The following is a 13,907-nucleotide window of genomic DNA, read 5'->3' as shown; positions in this document are numbered from 1 at the left end:
AGTCTGGGAAATTAGCTTTCTTTATTCTGGGGATACTTTTATCCAGATTAGAGCTCTTGGTCTTCTAGAATCAAAGCAGCCTCCTCTTGGAGAGTATTGGAAAACAGTGACAAATTCCACAGGTACCATTTCAACGTGCCAGGCAAGCTACAGTGCAGTTGGAGAGAAGGAACAGTTTCATTTTACATTAGTGGCATTTGAGCCATGTCTTCTTGACACAGGGATTGGTCATTTTCCAACTCTACCAACAACACATCTGTAAGCTGTCTCTTCAACTACTGGTATTATGATTACATTCTGTTTTCACTTTCAGATGATGACTTTTTCCTTATTCTACACCCACATTCTGGATATTCTAGTGTAGTCCTTCATGTGCCAACAACATTCAAGTTTTAAGAATGACTTTAGGGACTTCCCTGGTGGCACAGTGGTTAAGAATCCGCCTGCCAATGCAGGGGACATGGGTTCGAGCCCTGGTCGGGGAAGATCCCACATGCACGGAGCAACTAAGCCCATGAGCCACAACTACTGAGCCTCCACTCTAGAGCCCATGAGCCACAACTACGGAGCCCGCATGCTACAGCTACTGAAGCCCACGTGTCTAAAGCCCGTTCACCGCAACAAAGAGTAACTCCCGCTTGCCGCAACTAGAAAAAGCCCATGCGCAAGCAACGAAGACGCAACGTTGCCAAAAATTAATGAATTGAAAAAAAAAAAAAAAAAGAATGACTTTAAAGCTGTGTGCCAGAATCATTACATTTACTAGGAATTCACAAGGCTCTTCTCAATGAAATTATTCAAACTAATTAATGATGTGTGTGAATCTACTGAAATGTGATGACTTACATAATTTGGGAGGGAATAAATACCCCATGGGCGCCTTGAATTCCAATTAGTATATGGATATGTGTTCAAAATCAAAGAGGAAATAAATTTATACAGATCACACTTATTTATCCTATTTATTTTTACCCACTTAGAAGAAGTCTATATTATGTTTGATCTTGCAACAAAGGCTGTGCTGCTAGAAATATAAAAGTGGAGAGCTGGAAAATAATGCCATAAATTTGATCATATAACTTTTGTACATGACTTAAACTTTTTAAAATTAAACAAGTATTGAACACATAGGTTATCTAGAACATTTATAGAATTCAGAAGTATCTAGGGTAAAAAGTATAAGTTGATTTTTATGTTCTAGATTGCTATCGATATAAATCTATTTTTTAAACATGAATGAGCATTGATTTTTCTAAAATACTATTTTCTCCTTTAATCTTTCAGTGCCGTAAATTACACAGAGTGATTACCCAATAGTGGACTGACCTTGTTTACCTAGAATAAACCTTACCTTGCTCATGTTGTATTATTCTTTAATATATTGCCTTATTCAATTTGTTACTCTTATACATGGGACTTTCACAGGTATGTTCAGGAATGATAATTAGCCTAGAGTTTTCTTTTCTTTTTTAATACTATATCCTTGTCTGCTTTTAATATTAGAGGTATACTAATCTCCAAGAATGAGTTCAGAAGCTTTGCATCTTTTCCAATGTTCTAGAAAATTCATACAACAAAATAATTTCTTGTTAGAATTCTTCTGTGAAAGGACTTGGCCTGGTGCATTTTCATTGTTTCTTTCTTAATAACTTTTCTATTATTGAAAAATTCAAACATATACAAAAATAGAGAGGATGACATAATGCAACTTGATGCTCCCATCACCCAGCTTCAAAAATTGTCAACTGATGGTCAATTGTTAAATCTAGTACAGGCATACCTCAGGGATACTGTAGGTTCCATTCCAGACCACTGCAATTAAGCAAAAACTGCAATAAAGCAAGTCACATGAATATTTTGGTTTTCCAATACATATAAAAGTTATGTTTATACTACACAGTAGTTTCTCAAGTATGCATTAGCATTATATCTAAAAAAAACAATGTATGTACTTCAATTTAAAAAAACTTAATTGCTAAAAAATGCTAATTATCACTTGACAACACAGGGTTGTCATGAACCTTTATTTGTAAAAGGTTTTGTGAAGTGCAATAAAGCAAAGGGCAAAAAAATGAGGTATGCTTGAATTTTAAATATTATTTCAAAGCAAGTTCTAGATGCTACATGATTTCATGTGTAAATATTCCAATATGGATCGCTAAGAGATTAAAAACTCTTTATGAAAACATACCACAGTCCCTTTATCAAACAAAATATATCAATTCCTTGAATATATTCCCTGAATATTCCAAGGAATATTATTCTTTGAATAACAATAATTCCTTGACTATTTGAATATATCCCTTAATATAATCAAATCAGTACTCAAATTTCCAATTGTCTCCTAAAAGACATTTTACAATTTGTCTGTTTGAATCACAAATAAGGTCCACATCTATACTAAAAAACTACAGTCATCAAAACAGCATAGTACTGGCACAAAAACAGAAATATAGATCAATGGAGCAGGATAGAAAGCCCAGAAATAAACCCATGCACCTATGGTCAATTAATCTACGACAAAGGAGGCAAGACTACACAATGGAGGAAAGACAGTCTCTTCAATAAGCGGTGCTGGGAAAACTGGACAGTGACATGTAAAAGAATGAAATTAGAACATTCTCTAACACTGTATACAAAAATAAACTCAAAATGGATTAAAGACCTAACTGTAAGACCTGACACTATAAAACTCTTAGAGGAAAACATAGGAAGAACACTCTTTGACGTAAATCGCAGCAATATCTTTTTCAATCTGTCTCCTAGAGTAATGGAAATAAAAACAAAAATAAGCAAATGGGACCTAATTAAACTCAAAAGCTTTTGCACAGCAAAGGAAAGCAAAAACAAAATGAGAAGACAACCCACAGAATGGGAGAAAATATATGCAAATGAGGTGACCGACAAGGGATTAATCTCCAAAATCTACAAACAGCTCATGCAGCTCAATATCAAAAAAACAAACAACCCAATCAAAACATGGGCAGAAGACCTAAATAGACATTTCTCCAAAAAAGACATAAGATGGCCAAAAGGCACATGAAAAGATGCTCAACATTGCTAATTATTAGAGAAATGCAATCAAAACTACAATGAGATATAACCTCACACCAGTCAGAATGGCCATCAAGAAAAAGTCTACAAACAATAAATGTGGGAGAGGGTGTGGAGAAAAGGGAACCCTCCTACACTGTTAGTGGGAATGTAAATTGGTACAGCCACTATTGAGAACAGTATGAATGTTCCTTAAAAAACTAAAAATAGAGCTACCATATGATCCAGTAATCCCACTCCTGGGCACATATCCAGAGAAAACCATTGTTCAAAAGGATACACGTACCCCTATGTTCACTGCAGTGCTGTTTACAATAGTCAAGACATGGAAGCAACCTAAATGTCCATTGACAGATGAATGGGTAAAGAAGATGTGGTATATATATACAATGGAATATTACTCAGCCATTAAAAGGAATGAAATAATTTGCAGCAACATTGATGGACCTGGAGATTATCATACTAAGTGAAGTCAGTCAGTCAGAGAAAGATACGTATCATGTGATATCGCATATATGAGGAATCTAAAAAGAATGGTACAAGTGAACATATTTACAAAATAGAAACAGACTCACAGACTTAGAAAACAAATTTATGGTTACCAAAGGGGAAAGGAGGTGGGGAGGGATAAATTGGGAGTTTGGGATTGACATATACACACTGCTATATTTAAAATAGATACCCAACAAGGACCTACTGTATAGCACAGGGAACTCTGCTCAATATTTTGTAATAACCTAAATGGGAAAAGAATTTGAAAAAGAATACATGTATATGTATAACTGAATCACTTTGCTATATACCTGAAACTAACACAACATTGTTAATCAACTATACTCCAATATAAAATTAAAAATTTAAAAAAACAAATAAGGTCCACATATTGCAATTGTCTGTTATATATTTTTTAAAATTTATTTTATTTATTTTTATTTGTGGCTGTGTTGTGTCTTCAGTGTTGCATGCGGGCTTTCTCTAGTTGCGGTGAGCGGGGGCTACCGTTTGCTGAGGCGTGCGGGCTTCTCACTGCGGTGGCTTCTCTTGTTGTGGCGCATGGGCTCTAGGCGCGTGGGCTCAGTAGTTGTGGCACAGGGGCTTAGTTGCTCCACGGCATGGGGGATCTTCCTGGACCAGGGCTCGAACCTGTGTCCCCTGCATTGGCGGGTGGATTCTTAACCACTGCACTACCAGGGAAACCCTGTCTGATACATTTTTAAAGTCTGTTTTAATCTTGTTTTTCTTTTATAGCTTTTATTCTTTTCAACTTACTTGTTGAGGAAATTAGGTTGCCATATAGTTTCCTGTGGTCTGAATTAGTTTTATCCAATAGAAATAAAATGAGAGCCACATGTGTAACTTTAAATTTTCCAGTAGCCACAATAAGAAATGTAAAAAGGGACAGGTAAAATATATTTAAATAATATATTTTATTTAACCTAGTATGTCCAAAATATTATCATTTCAACATGTAATCAATATAAAAATTATTGAGATATTTTACATTCTTTTTTGGGACACAAATCCAGTGTTGTATTTTACATTTATGTCACTTCTTAATTTGGACTCAATTGCTCAAAGTGTCACATGTGACTCGTAGCAACAGTACTGGACACCACAGGTCTGGCTTTTGCTGAATGCATCCCTGTGATGTAGGTTCCCGTCTTCCTCTAGACTCTGTATTTCCTGTCAATTGGTAGTTCCTTTAAATCTAGAGGCTTGATCCTTAAATGTTTTATTTAGTCTCTTGGCAAGACTATGTCATAGGTGGTATGTTCTTCCATGAGGAGGCACATATGTCTTGTGTTCACTCCTTTTGTGATGTTGACAGCCATGGAAGCTTAACGTTTACATCTATTAATTCATTTGGGGGTCATTCATTCTATTAACTCATTCGATCACTCTTTTTCAGCTCTTAGCAGAAATACGTCTATAGAGGGAAACTGCCCATCATAAACTATTTGGGTATCTGGATATATAGTTCATACAAGAAAAGCAGAATAAATGCTTGATTCTGCCTTTTTTATTAACTAGTTTTCAAAATAATGAATTGATTTTCTAGTATTCTCCAACTTAGACCAATACGTTTTATTATTATTATCTCTTCTAGTTATCCCATTGCTGTATAAAAAAAAATATCACTCGAGCTTTAAAAAAAAGTTCTTTCTCTCAGTTTCTGTGGGTCAGGAATTCAGGAAGGACTTAGCTGTGTGCTCTCGGCTTAGGGTCTCAGATGGAGGCTGGAGCTGGATCAGTGGAGGGCTGGCACAACTGAGGATGGCTGGGCTTTCTCACTTTTCTGTATCTCAGGGCCTTTTCATGTGGTCCCTCTACATGCACTAGGTTGGACAACTCTCAATGTGTCAACCTTAAGGCAACCACACTGCCTACATGGTGGCTGAAGGCTTCCAGAGAGAGTATTTTAGTGAGTGAGATGAAAAGCTGCATTGCCTTTTAAGACTTAGCCTTGGCAGTCACACACCATCACTTCCACAGTCCTCTCCCTCATGAGAGTGACGATTAGCCTTCTGGTCATGACTTATTTATGTATTGCATAATGATATTACCACAAGTGAGCAGCTGAAAACAACATGTGTCTATTAGCTCACAGATTTTGTGGGTTAGAAGTCTGGACATGGCTTAGCCAGGTTCTCAGCTTCGTGGTCTCATGATACTGTAATCAAGGAACTGGTCAGGGTTTCAGTCTCATAGGAGTCTCAAGTGAGGAAGGATCCACTTTCAAGCTCATGTGGCTGTTGGCAGCTGTCCATTTTCCTGGACTGACTGTTGAACTGAGGATTTCAGTTTCTTTTTTTTTTTTCCCAGTTAGGACAATTTTTAAAATCAAAGTTATTTATTCACATAGAGAAATTCTTTACACAAATTTTTTTGCATGTGAGTTATTCAATGAGCATCTTTTTTCCACGTAGATTCCGCAAAATCAGTTGTTAAGTAAACAATTGGTGAAATTAGGTCAAACAACAGAAATATAACAAGTTATTTTACAATTATAGGGTATACTTGTCATACAAATCATACAATTCTTTTGGGGAAAACAATTTGTTTTGAGAACCGAATTAGCTCCTTAAGTTGCAACTAGAGAAAGCCCGTGCAAAGCAAAAAAGACCCAACACAGCCAAAAGTAAAGACAAAATAAATTAAAAAAAAAAGAAAAAGGGGGCTTCCCTGGTGGCGCAGTGGTTGGGAATCTGCCTGCTAATGCAGGGGACACGGGTTCGAGCCCTGGTCTGGGAAGATCCCACATGCCGCGGAGCAACTAGGCCCGTGAGCCACAACTACTGAGTCTGCGCGTCTGGAGCCTGTGCTCCGCAACAAGAGAGGCCGCGATAGTGAGAGGCCCGCGCACCGCGATGAAGAGTGGCCCCCGCTTGCCGCAACTAGAGAAAGCCCTCGCACAGAACCGAAGACCCAACATAGCAATCAATCAATCAATCAATAAAAATAAATATTAAAAAAAAAAAAAAAAAGATGGGTTGCAGTTTTATGGAATGAAATCAGGCACATGTAATCAGGTCCATCTTTGTTACCTTTGCCATGTTCTATTAGGTGGAAGCAAGCCCAGTTCCCACCCACATTCAAGAGATGGGGATCACACAGGGCATTTTGGCTTTCTTTCAATTCCCAATATATGCCACGATCTGTCCTGTCTCAGGGCATTTGCATAAATTATTCCTCTTCCCCAGATGCCTTTTTCTTCTCCCCAAGTTTACCTAGTTAATTCCTACTCCTCCTGCAGATTTCAACTCTATCCTAGTTGCTCTATTTCTTGGGAGGGATTTGTGGAGATTTAAAACTATGCTGCCACTGTCAGCTTTCCCCAGAACATTTCTTTTGCATAAAATTTTTAGATACCTTCTAACTTTGTTTTTTTCATCTATGTAGTTTCTCTCTCTGTCTCCCTTTAAAAGTTTTGTTATGTATATTTTCCAATAAGATCATTCACTTCATAGAGATATTGGTCTTCAATAACCTCCAAAAGTTAAAACAAATCTCCTCCATCTCTACAGCTGTCTCCCTTCCTTATGTGGTTTATTTGGTGTTTCTCTCTTGTCATCATCACACTTGCCAAAGATCTATTTCATTGCTCTTTCAAGGAAATAACTTGTAATCTTACTGAACAAGTTGTATTGTCTACTTAATAAGTTTTATATTAGTTCTTTATTAATTGCTTTTATTTTCTTTGAGTTATTCTGTTTTTCTTTTCTAGTGTCGAGTTAATTTATTTTTAATCGTTCTTGATTTTTAATATATTATTTAAGTTGATACATTATCCCCTGAGTATTACTTTGGGTATATTACTTAAGTTTTAGATAATTTTTTTCTCATTTTTAGTTTATTTAGAAGCAGTTTCTAATTTTAGTTTTAATTTCCTCTTTAAGAGTTTTTCAGAAACATTGTAAGCGTTTTTGTCATCTTTTTAATTTCTAACTTTTTTCATTGATATCAGAGAATCAAGATTATGATTTCTGCTTTCAAGAATTTCTTGGAATTTGAGATATTTCTCTTTGACTGAGTTTACGTTCAATTTTTGTAGCTATTTCATTGGTGTTTGAAAACAATGTGCATGCTCTCTTTTTTTTTGAGGGGAGTTAAAATATATTTTCGATCAAGTCTGTTAATTATATTATTCAAATTCTTTTCATTCTTTCTTAAGTTCTGTTTACTTGATCTATCAACTTCTGCTATATATGAGTTTCCCACTGTGTTTGGGCATTTGTCAAATTCTTTTTGTATTAATATTTTTATTTTATACTTTCCAAGTTATGTCAGGTAAAAGTTTTGACTGTTCTGTTTTTGTAGCTTGTTCTTTTCATCAATATAAAATATTCCTCTTTTTCCAAATTCAAAATTTTTCATCTTGAAATTGACTGCATGTGAAATTAACATCACCATATTTGCTTCCTTCTTACTAGCATTTACCCTGGATATCTTTTTTTGAAAACTTTATTTCAGTTGTTTGGGGTCATTTTGTTTTAGATACGGCTCTTATGAAAAGCATATGACTGGATTTTTTAAAAAATAATTTTTTCTGTTTGTTGATAAAGGAAGTTAATTCATTCATATTATTGGATCCTGTCCTGACATTTTTTTTTTATGTTTCCCATTCACTATTCTTTCTTGTGGATTTTTCTCTTCCCTCTGAAGATCAAGAGAAAATCCTAAAAGTTCCCAGAGGAAAAAAGAGAGGTTACTGACAAAAAAATATGAGGCAGAATATCAATGAATTTTCCATCATCAATACAAGATACTGAAAGACAACAGACAGTGTCTCTAGTTCTGAGGGGAAATTATTTTTACACCAAAACTCTATAGTCAGTTAAATGTGACCACATTCAAATGTGAGAGAAAACAAAAAAGACATTTTGGAACATGTCACAAATTCTGCAGGACTTGGGAAATGCCACTGCTGCCCACTGCTCAGTATGGATTAGGGAAAACCACCCTGAAAGGGAGGGTCGCCTCTGGTCCAGCTCTATTTACTGTGGTCTTTTTTATTCTTGCCCAGTTGTGTTCCTTGTATTTGTGGCTCCTGAGCTTGGGGCAGGGGTCAGCAAACTATGGCCCTCAGGCCAAAGTCACCCTGCCACCTGTTCTTATCAATAAAGTTTTATAGGAACACAGCCATGTTCACATATTCACGTATCCATGGCTGCTTTCACCCTGCAATGGCAGAATTGAGAAATTGTTACAGAGACTGCATGACTCACAAAACCTAAAATCGGGGCTGGGACTAAGGTGTGGAAAGAGAGGTGCTTTGGGTGCAATATTAAGGAGGTGCTCCTTTTTAAGGCTGACCTTGCACTTGCTTGACCCTGAGTGTGAGCGTCTTAAATTTTGCTCCTTACCACTTCTCCAGCCTCACTCTATTCCCCACCCTGCCTAAAACATTTACTATGTGACCCTTAACTGCAATTATTCCCCTGGCTTAAGAGTATCTCTAAAATTGTTTGTATATCTGGAATAGTCTTCTCTTGTGCATGATATGGACCATGCTTTTCTACCTTGTACTCGCTCTGTCAATTTGATCATACATGCTTTTTATTTTGTGATTATTTTTTTAAATATATTTTTTCTAGGTATTAGGGTAGTATAGGAGGGGGGTAGACCTATTTTACAGAGAACTCTAATGGCAATTCAGTTGAAACTACAGCATTTTAATATAAACTGCTATTCTTCTCTTGTTCCATTTTTTAAAGTTTTCTTATAGAATCTATTATTGGGAGGTTTATCTTTTCAGGTTAAAGCTGACAGCACTGCAGAGGACATGGCATGGAGTCATCTATCCTTTCCCAACTACCTTTTGGTCTGGTTTCTAAAAGGTTCATAAATATGTCACTGGAAATTTTATTCATATTGATTTTTTCCTCCTCTGAGTCCTTTTATATTTATTACATGAGGCATAGAATTAATATCTTTCTTTACCTCTTATTGCCTGCCTTGCACAGTAAAACACCATTACTGACTTAGTTATTCAGCCTCTACTTTGTGCCAACTGCTGTGCTAGGTGCTGGGGCTACAATGGTGATGGAAAAACTGATGCTGTTTCTGATTTCATGGAGTTTACAGTTTGGTTGGGAAGACAAGAGACTGATCAAATATTGAATTGAATATTGAACCAGAGTAAGTGGTGTGAAAGAAAAAAGACAAGAGGCCATAATAATGTCTAAAAGATGGTTCTGACCCAGGCTGGTAGTTCTGAGCATGCTTCCCTGAGAAAGTGGTATTTGAATTGAAATCTGCAGGAGGAGTAGGAATTAACTAGGTCAAGTTGGGGAGAAAGAACACTATGTAAATGCTTTGAGGCAGGACTGAGGATGGTACATTCTGGGAACTGGAGGAAGGCCAAAGTGACCAGAGGTCTGATAGTCACACCCATGAGGGAGAGTAATGAAAAATGAGACTGGAAAAGAGGGGCATGGGTCACATTATATATGTGAGAATTTTGGTCTTAATCTTTAGAGCAACTGAAATCTTTTAAATATGACATGATCATATTTAGGTTAAATTAAACAATCAGTTTGCCAACAGAATAGAAAATTGGATGGAGGATATGAGGTGACCAGTTAAGAGGCTGTTATAGTGGTCCAGGTGACAGCTGCGGGTAGATTGGACTATGGTGGTAAGAGAGATTAAAGGAATTTGATTGATTCAAGGATATTCAGGGGATTTCCCTGGCAGTCCAGTGGTTAGGACTCTGCACTTCCATTGTAGGGGGCACGAGTTTGATTCTTGGTTGGGGAACTAAGATCTCGCAAGCTGCACAGCCAAAAAAAAAAAAAGGGATATTCAGAAGGCAACATGAACAACTCTTTGTGATAATTTGAATATAGGGGATGACTAAGTGGTGGGTGGCAAGGACAATTCCCAAGCTTCTAGCTTGCTCAGTTGAATGGATTTTGGTGACATTTACTAAAATAAAAAACACAATCATAGATGAACTAAGTTGTGGGGATATATCATGTGCTCAATTTGGAACTCTCTGGGCTTCCTGGATCTGGGTGTCTATTTCCTTCCCCAGGTTAAGGAAGTTTTCAGTTGTTATTTCTTCGTAATGTTTTCCTCCCCCTTCTCTCTCTCTTTTCCTTCTGGGACTCCTGTAATGTGAATTTTAGTCCACTTGTTGATGTCCCATAAGTCCCTTAAGCTATTTTCACTTTGCTTCATTCCTTTTTCTTTCTGCTGCTCTGACTGGGTGAGGTCCTCTGCCCTGTCTTCGGGTTCACTGACCCTTTCTTCATTTCAGCTAGTCTGTTGTTGAATGCCTCTAGTATTTTTTTGAATTCAGTTATTGTGTTTCTTTAGCTCTGTGACTTCTGTTTGATATTTTATTTTCTATCTGTTTGTTGAAGTTTGTACTGTGTTCATCCATTCTTCTCATGAGTTCAGCAAGCTTCTTTAGGATCATTACTTGAACTCTTTATCAGGCAAATTATTTATCTTCATTTCATTAAGGTCTATTTTCTGAGATTTTATCTTGTTCTTTCATTTGGAACATTTTCCTCTGTTTCTTCATTTTGCATGACCCTCTGTGTTGGTTTCTATGCATTAGGTGGAGTAGCCACCTCTCCCAGTCTTGAAGAGTTGGCCTTGTGTAGGAGATGAATCTTATCATTCAATCCTACCCTAGTTCTTGGTTGTCTTTCAAACTTTTGTGATTGTTTAAGCAGCCTATTTTATTTTCTATAACTCTCAGTAGTTGAGGTTGGACCAAGACCAGTTGGTGTCCCAAAGGGGATGATCTCAGTCAGTACCTAGATTCAGGTTATTGGAAGCCAGACACTCAAGCAGCTTTTATAGAATGCACATATATGTAGTCTTATGGGACTGCCAGCACAATCCCCACTGGTCATCAGAGCTAGGTGATCTGGAGGTGTCCCCTGGGCAGCAGTCACGAAAATCGGGGCTCTAGACAAGTGTATAAGCTCCTTCTGGGAGATACTGGTGAGCTGTAGTTAGACAGAGGGAGAGCAGAAAGTTGATGTCTCCCAGCCTATGTTCCCCGAGGGCAGCTCTGTAGCCCCTAGATGTGTGCTAAACCTTAAGCCTCCCCCTAAGGCCAAAGCTCTAGGATGAGCAAAGAAAGCCCCACCCCCAGCCTCTACAGCCAGGTTGTCAAGGAGTGTCCCTGGGTGGCAGACACAAAGCTGGGTCACCAGATGTAAAGACCAGGGCACCAGATGCTTGTAGAAGCTCCCCTCTGGGAGATACTAGGGCTGTGGAGTGTGAGAGAGGGAAAGCAGGAAGATGGCTCCCACTGGCTGAAGTGAAGCAGAGAGTGAGTGCAAAGATGGCACCTGCCAAAAAAAGAAAGGAAAAAGAAAAGAAGCAAAGAAAAGAAAAAATAGAAAAAAAAAAAAAAAGAAAAGAAAAGGAATAAAAAAAAAAAAGAAGATGGTTCCTGCCAGGTTTAGCAAGGCAGAGGGAGAGCAGGAAGATGGTGCCCACAAGCTTCCATACCCAGAGAGTATCGCAGCAGGCCCCAGTTCCTCAGACCAACACTTTAAAATTAGCAAATGAGCCTCTTTCACATAAAGTCTGGGCGCTTTTCACAGGGCTGCTTCTGCACTGGGCCCTGGGGTGGGTGAGTCTGTGTGGGAGCCCATTAGGAGCTGTATCGCAGTTCACCAGGGTCTCAAGGGTCTTGTGGGCATGAGCCCCACTGATCTTCAAAGCCAGATGTTTTGCAGCCTCATATCTCAGGTGCTGGTCTTAAAAGTTAGGGTGCCTGATGTGGGGTTTAAACCCTTCACTTCTCAGGGAGAAGCTCTGTGTTTTGAGTTCCCTTCTGATTGTGGGTCACCAGGCCGGGAGGTGGGGTTTATGGTGAGATTGTGTCTCGACCTCTCCTACCCACTTCGATGTGATTTCCCTCGTTTGCCCAATGTGAAGGAGTTGCTCTGCCAGTTTCCCCCACCCCGCCTCCAGAGGAAACTGTTTCATATATAGCTGTAGATTCAGTGTGTCAATGGCAAGAGGTGAGTTCAGTATCTTCTTACATCACCATCTTGAACCAGACTTCCATATGTTTAATTTGGGGTGTTTGAGGGAAAAGTGCCTCTGAGACATGCCAACAAATATTTCAAATAACTATCTTGGTCCCGAGCTCAAAGGAAAGGTCCAAGATAGGTGCACATTTAAGATATATGGTATTTAAGCTGTGGGTGTGTTTGAAATTGCCTAAGGAGGTAGACTAGAGAGCCTACAACTGAACCTTGAGGAACTTACAGGCTGCGTAAAAGAGGATGAACCAAAAAAGAGGCTGAAGAAGTATCAGCCACAAATGAAGGAGGAAAACCAGAAGAGCATGGTATCATGGAAGCCAAAGGATAAGAGTGTTTAAAGAAGGGGTTGGTCATCAGTGTGGCTACTGAATGAAGATGAGGACCAAAATATAGATCGAATCTGGTGACAAGAAAATTATTAGTGTTAGTGATCTTTATTAAAATAGTTTCATATTTTGGTAAGAGAAGAATCCAGATGGAAATATGTTGAGAAATTGGTGGGAAGTAAGGAAATGATGTCAGCAAATGTAAATGATCTCCTTGTTGAGTTTAGTGGTGAAGGGGAATCTCCAAAAAGGGAAGTGAATTTAAAATAGTTTATTTTTCCTTTCTTCTCTTCTTTTTGCTTTTCTTTTCTTTTTCTTTTCCTGCTTTTATTTTTTATTTTTAGTGTGAGAAAATGGACAGAAGAGAGAGAAGGATGCAGAAGTTAAAGATTCTGGAGAGAATAGAAATAATAAAAAACATAAGATCCCTAAAACAGATGGGAGAGTGTGGGATCCAGACCATGGTGAACCTTGGAGCCCTTGAAATGTCTTTGACCTCTCTGTCTCATGTCTTCTCAATGCTTAAGATCGTTATGTCTTTGGTTTTTGGCTCAGTGAATAATAATGAAACAGAGCAGGACCATTTAGGTCACTTGCTCTTGACATCATTATTCTAACATTACGTACACAGCCTTTTTCTTTTTAAAGTACATTTGTGGCATGTGCTTTTTAGGGGATGAGGTCCTTCATGTCAAGGACTCTTTGCCAAGATTGTTTTACATCTTCCCTAGCTCCCTTTGTGGGCTTCAGTGTTTTGCCTAAAGCCTGGTTCAAATCACAGATAAGTGGGGAAGACGAGGTACAGGCAGTTCTCACTTTTCATCATTGGTGCTGGTTCCCCTGGCACTCCCCATACTTCATGTCACTCTGCTATCCTGCAGGCAGTGGTTTTTGCATAGGTCCAAATGGTGAAACCAACAGCATGTTAGCAGTTGGAATAATACACATGACAGTCAAGAGTTTATCTTATCTCAAGGTGATTAAAGACTTGGTTTTCAGATTACAT

Source organism: Eubalaena glacialis, chromosome 8 (assembly GCF_028564815.1).
Source record: "Eubalaena glacialis isolate mEubGla1 chromosome 8, mEubGla1.1.hap2.+ XY, whole genome shotgun sequence".
Lineage (NCBI taxonomy): Eukaryota > Metazoa > Chordata > Mammalia > Artiodactyla > Balaenidae > Eubalaena > Eubalaena glacialis.
The sequence above is the reverse complement of the archived record's forward strand: the minus strand, read 5'-3'. Positions refer to the sequence as shown.